Source organism: Rhipicephalus microplus, chromosome 2 (genome assembly GCF_043290135.1).
Source record: "Rhipicephalus microplus isolate Deutch F79 chromosome 2, USDA_Rmic, whole genome shotgun sequence".
Taxonomy (NCBI): Eukaryota; Metazoa; Arthropoda; class Arachnida; order Ixodida; family Ixodidae; genus Rhipicephalus; species Rhipicephalus microplus.
Window position 1 is genome coordinate 234460263 of NC_134701.1, and position 6892 is coordinate 234467154.

The 6892-nt window shown below is 42.7% G+C and overlaps 1 protein-coding gene across 1 annotated transcript in view; it reads right to left on the bottom strand.

The window, feature by feature from the left end:
- LOC119169518 (gonadotropin-releasing hormone II receptor) overlaps positions 1-6679 on the bottom strand; it is a 51550-nt gene extending 44871 nt beyond the window's left edge. Inside the window, exon 1 of the mRNA XM_075877340.1 lies at positions 6451-6679. The gene's annotated coding sequence lies outside the window, so the exon portion shown is untranslated. The remainder of the gene's footprint in view (positions 1-6450) is intronic.
- Positions 6680-6892: the final 213 nt, after the last annotated feature.

Sequence of the window (6892 nt, forward strand, 5' to 3'; positions counted from 1 at the left end):
TGTGAAAGAGTTCCATTATTCGTCAGCGAATTGAGACGACAAAGAAAACGGTATTGACGAACATGTTTTTCGGCAGCGAGCACCGGTACTGCTCGTATTCCTACCACGAAAGGCAGAATCGTCGAACAGGTTCCGTAGCGCGAACATTAAGACGTGACTCTTTTTAGAAATAGAAACGCCTTAAGAAAAGATGGGTTGTTTAGCGCCATTTCTTTCTTTTTTTAGCTTGGAGTGTTCGAAGTGGAAGATCAATGTTGCATTCAAACTGCGATTCATTGAGAAAGCATCTGCACTGAACCAACACACGGCTTTTGCACGGGAGCGACTTTCGCTTGGTGTGTGTAGAATTCAAACTATAGTTACTATAAATACGCTTTGTTTCTACAGTGCAGCTCGAGATATATACATAAGTTATTATCAATAAAGTTTGCTTAACTGCTGAACTATAAGAACGTTTTACCTGCGTTGTCTGTAAATAAAATGTCGACAACAAAGAAAAGTTCTTTCTGAATTTTTTTTTATAACCAGAGTACAAGCAATGTATCAGCAACACCACGAATAAAAAGCCGGATGATTTTCAAAAATGTTCAGCAGAGCAACGTGGTTCAAAGATTTTATCAATGTGAGCAGTATTTTAACGTGACATATTCAGTAGTGTTTATAGGAGCTTTATGAGGTTCAAGGAAATCTGCTTGAAAAAGTTGTAGAGATTTATTCAATAAAACAAAATGCAAAAATTGGTATAGAATCAAGTAAGAAAAGCGTGCGTTCTCGTTTTGTTTGCACTATTCTGCCCGTTTACCCTTTGCCTTTAATTGTTGTAGTCCATCTGCTTTTATTCACGGTGTCGAGGCAACTGTAGTCAAATACGTATCTTTGAGGCAGTAACGCAATGCTCTTTGCGAGATTCTAAGGAGATTGCCTTGCAGGCACACGATGCAGCTCGGCACATCACGTTCTTGAAGTCATAGCGGCAATCTCGGTTATTCGCGGTATAACGCCCAACGCATAACACAACGAATGTGCACAAAAGCAAGAACTGTTGAGTCAGTGGAAATCAATTTGCGAAGAGCCAGAACCTTCACAAAAAAAGAAAAGGAGAATGTTCGCGTGTATGACCATTGCTGATTGTGGTGTGCGTGGAAAAATTCTGGAAACAAGATTTTATTACCATCACTTTACGATGTCGCAGAGCTTCCGTGACTTATTGTTGGTGTTTTTCCTTCATTGTACTTATTCCGTCTTATTTTCACGTAGATTGGCATTCCTTTTTTTTAATACGTGCACGATTCTTTGGCAGTGTTGCTTCCTCAAAAATGCAATATGCTCGCTTAGGAGGTGTTGTCTGGGCTGTAAAAAGCAATAGGCTTCTTGGTGCATGCAAATTTCTTCATTCCGTTAATTTTTTTCTGCCCTGTAAATTTTAACGCACATATACTTACTCTTTCTCCTCTCAATGCTAAGTTAGTTATGAAAAAAACGCACTTTATTATAGAGCAATAGGCAGTCAAAATACAATACAGAATACTTCCCATGCCGCACTGAAACTATGTCGCAATCATGATACGTCCTAAAGAAACTCTTGTTTAGCCTTTGAAAAACGAAAATATCAGCGCCGGCGCACAAATACCGTTCTCCAAGCAGCACTCAAGATATATGACATTCAAATTCGTGAGTTTTTGTTTTTCTGATCGAAGTGGACCTTACGGAACGGAGCAGCACATGATCGACTCTGCAGAACAAAGCGGCGTTCCCCGAACAAATTTTCCCGTAACTTTCGCCTATCGCACTAAATATAACGTTCTCTTTTTTGTCAAAAAGTTCATTTTTAATAATGAGGGAGAGCTTAGACGAGAACAGTTATTGAGGGCTCCAATGTTTGGCCGAAACTTTGCGATGTATGCGGAAGCTGTAACCAGTAGCTTTGGCCCGCTGAAGCACATGTAAAACTGAGAATTATTGGTTCTATTATTTTATTATATAATTTTTATATATACGTTCTAGAAACTTTATAATTTTATACAAACACGAGATTAACACATCCTGTGAGGCTCTCATGTTTCTTTCGACATATCGATAATGATCGACTTCAGCTTACTTTTTCAACAAAATTAACTATTACCGTTAAGTAGCAATATCATAGAAAGAACCGTTGGAACTCGCTCATGGTAAATATTTTTTCCCTGAACACAGCTGCAGGCCTCGATCGCGTAGCGCTATAGTTGTATCTGAACTGGTCAGAGCCTCAACACAATCCGTCACGTCTACCGCCTCGACAGCCACCACTGTCATTATTGACGGGTCGAATGCTCCCTCGAATGACTGCTAATCAGACCTTCCCGTTTTCTCCTATACCCAGTGCAGGGTAGCAAAGCAGTAATTTATCGTATGGTTAGGTTTCTGTCTTTTTCTTATCCTCCATATCTCTTTGTCTAGTTGTCCCAGTCATTCTGATATAACGGTGCCCCTTCATTGATGTTTAAAGACAGTTAGCCATTCATTCTTCGTACGTAAGAGTACTGGCGCGAAAGCTGCCTAGTTCATATTACCATTCCTCTGCCCGCTTATGCAGGCAATTCGGGTCAATTTAGGGCAACAGTCGAGAGCTGATTTATTGCATTAAATACCTTATGCGATCCACGAGGGAATATTGATCCGCTTACATGGGCATAAAGTATACCGATCTTTAAATATACAGCATCAAATAACCTTCGTAACCTACTACTGAATTTGGTCTGCTTAACTGTGCAATAAGTTTAATGCGAGAACATTAACTTGTTGCAGTAAGCATCACTCCTGAAGTATAATCTGCTCTCATGGGCACAAAGTTTGATGCAAGAGCTCGTGTACACCTGTTTCAATTAATATCACCACTCAACTTCGATCCCTTCACATGGGCGTAGACCGGGTTGGATGGAATTAAAAGTCAAATCTCTCTACGTATGAGTAAGCGGCAATACATAAACTTGACAGTCAGATGGCATTTCACTCAGTAATAAGCTTAAACTGTCCAGGAATTATTGAGACTTGCTTTTCTGGTAACTAGCCAGAATGGTCTACACCGATGGCAGGCATAATCAGCATGATTATGGAGATGCTTATCTGTCGAGGCCACGTAATATGCACACTTATAGAAACACAAAAAAGGGTATACTTATTTTGCCACCGTGGTAAAAGTGCGCTGCTCGTTTAGCGAAGCCTCGCTAAGCCATTCTGCAAACGATTTGCCTGGTGCCAAGGGTGGCGTGCGAAACGAACCTAACGAGCTCACCCAATCCTAGCTATCTCGCCAAATCACCGAAACTCAGCGGCAGTCGCAGTTGCGAAAAGTAGCTCGAAGAAGTTCACGTGATTTCTCATTGCCTGGTTCACTTAGACTAGAGCGCAACTAAGCAGTCGCTGTAGAAAATAAAAAACTTGACCTTGCTCTGCTCTAGTGGTGCCAAGTCTGAAAGAAGTGTGGAAGTGTTCTGTCTTTCTAACCAGTTTTCTTTTTATTTTCTTCTCTTTTTGTTCCCAGCTATCTTTGGATTTTTTGTGTTTTTCTTTTGTTAACGCTATTAATACAATTGTATTAATTTTCTCTCTCTCTCTCTCCATTTCTCGCACCCCGCCGTGGTGGCCTAGTGGCTAAGATACTCGGCTGCTGACCCGCAGGTCGCGGGTTCGAATCCCGGTTGCGGCGGCTGCATTTACGATGGAGGCGGAGATGTCGTAGGCCCGTTTGCTCAGATTTGGGTGCACGGTAAAGAACCCCAGGTGGTCTAAATTTCCGGAGCCCTCCACTACGGCGTCTCTCATAATGATATGATGGTTTTAGGACGTTAATCCCGACATATCAATCAAATCAATCAATCTCTATTTCTCGCTTGCTTCTTCATCCATTATTATAATAATATGCATGGTTTGCGCTTTTGTGTTTGTTTTTTCTAGCCATAGTTGTAGTTTCCACACCTGACCACATTGTCAAGGCGCTCGGAGAACAAAAGAAAGAAGCCCTCTATTAGCGCGAGCACGCGCTCAATATGCTACATCTGATAGTGTGTCATGCAATGCTTGTATGAAAAGTGAATGAAAGCTTATAAACCACTGTAAGGAAGAAATAAAGAGAGCGACGCGAACGTCTTGAGAAAGATAGTTAAATAAAAACAAGCGCAGGAGAGTCGCGTGAGAAGGAGTGACGGGGACAGAGCGCGGCGGAAGAAGCAGCCACGCTGACGAGCAATCCCGGCTCCTGCCGTTGTCCTTGAGCCTACAGCCCTGAACGGTGGTCGCATGTTCTCGGACAATGAAGCAGCGCAACCACGCCCGCCTTACTGCGTTGAACCGACAACATCTTTGCGCAACGCGCCTCCCGGCCACCTGATTTCCAGTTCAACGACGACGATTCCGTCGCACCACTTGTGAGACGCCACCGACTTCAAGCCGGTGGCATTGCTGTTGTGTGCGCACTAACTGTTACTCCTCCATTAAGCCAATTGTGGACTACGTAGACTATCTTTGTTACTTGGTGTGGTTATAATACTAACTGTTTGTACCTTTATAAAGCGAATGTATGTGTGTGTGCATCAGAGGACACTCGCTTCGTCCTTTTTATTCATTCATATAACTCCTACGGTGGATATAATACATCATGGCTCTGCTTGCATTACGCCGAAATGACGAAGACAGTGTACGGCAGCCTCTCTCCCTCAAGTTCTCTACACTTAATGTAAAACAAACTAAATGTAATATCTCTCTAGTGTTTCATTTTGACAGCAGCTTTATTTGTAAAACAGTCCCGTCGCACGTTTTGTGCTACGTTTACGTTGATGATTTTATTTCGTAACTCCGCTCAGACATTTGTTGTTGGCACTAACGGTTACATTCTGCATTTTTCTGCATAGAGAACAGAAAAGATTGCAGGTACTTCATACGCATTTTCCTGCGGTAATTTTCACAGTGCCCTCTACGCTCGCAGGAGTCCTAATCACTTCCTACGTTTCTACGAAGAACAGATGCAGGCCATATCCTGTTGAACAGCCCTGCCGCGTTGGTCTAGTGGCTATAAGGTACTCGGCTTTGACCCGCAGGCGGCTGCGTTTTCGATAGAGGGGAAAATGCTGTAGGCCCATGTGCTCAGATTTGGGTGCACGAAATAACCCCAGGTGGTCGAAATTTCCGGAGCCCTCCACTACGGCTTTTCTCATAACCATATTGTGGTTTTGGGACGTGAAACCCCACATACGAATAAATCAATATCCCATTGAACCTGGTGGCTCGAAGTATTTCAAGACTGAAGAGCTACGTAATGCCTATTAAGTAACCATCTCAAAAAGAAACCTAACTAAGCGAATGGAGTTACTAATAACAATTTCGCCTGTCTTATTTGCGAATATTCTCATACGACTACAGTAAGAAGATTCCATCAATTTTTATTATCTGGGGTTGTTTACCTCTCCCCCAAATATAAATAGCTTTAGCTCCAGTACTCACGTGTACTGAAATGCGACCACCACGACGGGGTTGAACTCACGTTTTTTCAGTTAAGCAGCCGAACCCCACAATCGCTGTACCACCGCGGCGGCTAGCAGATGTAGGAACAAAATAAATACGATCATCGTCTTATTATATTACGTGGTCGAAAACGCGTAGTATTCTTAGATCATGTATCACCAACTGGCCCAATCATCCACTTTGATTAACCATCACCGTGTTGCTTACCAACACCAGCTTTATTAACGTTAGACTCTAAATTGATTGGTGTAGCATACGCTATATCGTTATTTATTTATTTATTTATTTATTTATTGCTATAAATATTTTCGCCGGTGAATACCATCAACAGCAACGAATATTGATTATGATGGTACTACACTAAAGAAGGAGCCTTTGCAGCAAGTACAAGTCACGTACACTTTGATAATGTAGCACCCTGTCAACACACAATGCGTTCCTGAGCACGAAACAGATAATTTCATCAATTTATTGTTTATCAGGCTGGAATGCTCCACACAACAAAAAGCTGTTCAATAGGTTTTTCGCAGTCACCGATTCACTGCTCAGTTCACAAAAGCTACTCGCTTTGGCAAAACCGAGTTTATGTTATTTGGCACTTTCGAAGCTTCTTTCGAACAGTAAGTCATAAAATTTGATGGCTTAAATTTTAAGGTCGTTAAAAGAAGGAGCGGAGGTGGGAGATATGTTATGGTTATCTGCCTGCGAGTTCGTAAATGGCCATGGACAACTCTTTATTGGCTCTAAACGTGAAGTTCGGTAATATAAATGACATAAAGTATACAGCCCATCAGTTGGCAAAAACACATAGGCAAAAAGATTTTTTGTGTGTGTTTGTGCGACCCCGACCGCTCCCTTCGCGAAAGTTATTGAAAACGCAAACTTCCCTTATCTAGAGTAAATGAAGGTTACCACCCCCCCAAAAAATTTTTTTTTGATGAAATGCATACTTACCTTGTGAAGTTAAGTTTCCTCTTTGTAGATGACACAAATTATTGTTGCTGGACAAGCTCAACAACACAAAAATCCGGCCTAAAAGGTAAAAAAGAAGGAAATGGAGCCTGATGCTGTCACAGTGCGAAAAGTGTGAATCCGTGGGCAATTTCCAGCGACCCCACAACCGGCGTGCGCAAGACGACCTGTGTGGCGATGACCCGCGGTGCGTACAGCGACCGGCGCCGCTTGGAGTTTCCACGCATCTGAGAGCCTGAGAGGACGCGGCAACTACAGCCGCGGCTCGCACCGTGTGCTCCCACTCACTCTCTCGCACAACCCTCACCACTTCATCTCGCGCACGCTCCCTCAAAACCAGGAGGTGGCGCTTCCGGCACAATGAGGGAAATCCCGTCCTTTGGTCGTGGCGCACGATCCACATCGCAAAGATCGTTAGAAAAGT